Raw genomic sequence first — 1,561 nt, 5'->3', positions numbered from 1 at the left:
CCCAGTAGTGGGATTGCTGGATCGTATGGTAGTTCTATTTTTACTTTTTTAAGGAACCTCCATGCTGTTCTCCATAGTGGTTGTACCAATTTACATTCCCACTAACAGTGCAAGAGGGTTCCCTTTTTTCCACACCCTCTCCAGCATTTATTGTTTGTAGAATTTTTGATGATGCCCATTCTGACTAGTGTGAGGTGGTACCTCATTGCAGTTTTGATTTGCATGTCTTTAATAATTAGAGATGTTGAGCATCTTTTCATGTGCTTTTTGGCCATCTGTATGTCTTTTTTGGTAAAATGCCTATTTATATCTGCCCATTTTTTTGATTGGGTTGTTTGTGCTTTTGATACTGAGCTGCATGAGCTGTTTGTATATTTTAGCGATCAATCCCTTGTCAGTCACTTCATTTGCAAATATTTTTTTCCCATTCTGTGAGTTGTCTTTTCATTTTGTTTATGCTTTTCTTTGCTGTGCAAAAGCTTCTAAGTTTAATTAGGTTCCATTTATTTATTTTTGTTTTTATTTTCATTACTCTAGGAGGTGGATCCAAAAATATATTGCTGCGATTTATGTCAGGGAGTGTTCTGCTTATTGTTTTCTCTAAGAGTTTTATAGTATTAGATCTTACATTTACGTCTTTAACCCATTTTGAGTTTATTTTTGTATATGGTGTTAAAGAATGTTCTAACTTCATTCTTTTACATGTACCTGCCCAGTTTTCCCAGCACCACTTATTGAAGAGACTGGCTTTTCTGCATTGTATATTCTTGCCTCCTTTGTCATAGATTAATTGACCACACATGTGTGGGTTTGTTTCTGGGCTTTCTATCCTATTGCATTGGTCTATATTTCAAAAGTCAAAAGACTTTTGATCTATATTTTTGTACCAGTACCATACCTTTTTTTTTTTATAGTGAAAAATCACAATGTCAGCATGGAGTGCCAGATGTTGTGCTTTTGACCCATAGCTTTTCCTTTGGAGCTGAAGAGCAAAGGGTGTCCAGACGGTGAGGAAGGGCACAAAATATGGAATGCTTTATGAATTTGCATGTCATCCTTGTGCAAGGGCCGTGCTAATCTTCTCTGTATCATTCCAATTTTAGTATGTGTGCTGCCAAAGTGAGCACTACCATACGGTTTTGATGACTGTATCTTCGTAGTATAGTGTGAAGTCACGGAGCCTGATTCCTTCAGCACTGTTTTCTTTCTCAGGTTTTCTTTAGCTATTTGGGGTCTTTTGTGTTTCCATACAAATTTTAAAATTTTTGTTTTAGTTCTGTGAAAAATGCCATTGGTAATTTGACAGGGATTGCATTGAGTCTGTAGATTGCCTTTATCCAGGAATGGATTTTGGAGTTCTTTACTTAATGATTTTATTGATATCACTCTATAATATTTTATTAACTCTAGACTTTATCCTCTTTCAGTGACCTTTAAAACAAGCAAAAACTACTTTTTATCAACTAGAATTGTTTTTTATTTCTTCCCATAGTTTTTAAATATTTGCAATATAACCTTATTTTTGGCTTTATTTTAATTATATCTATGACATAAACTAAAT

The 1,561-nt window shown here is 34.5% G+C and overlaps 1 non-coding gene across 1 annotated transcript; it reads right to left on the bottom strand.

Annotated features, from left to right (window-relative positions):
- Positions 1 to 1,020: 1,020 nt before the first annotated feature.
- LOC137207174 (U6 spliceosomal RNA) lies at positions 1,021 to 1,127 on the bottom strand. Its single transcript, XR_010934964.1, has one exon. It is a non-coding gene; the product is annotated as a U6 spliceosomal RNA (small nuclear RNA).
- Between the last annotated feature and the right edge of the window lie 434 nt (positions 1,128 to 1,561).

Source organism: Pseudorca crassidens, chromosome 1 (genome assembly GCF_039906515.1).
Source record: "Pseudorca crassidens isolate mPseCra1 chromosome 1, mPseCra1.hap1, whole genome shotgun sequence".
Lineage (NCBI taxonomy): Eukaryota > Metazoa > Chordata > Mammalia > Artiodactyla > Delphinidae > Pseudorca > Pseudorca crassidens.
The sequence above is the reverse complement of the archived record's forward strand: the minus strand, read 5'-3'. Positions and strand labels throughout refer to the sequence as shown.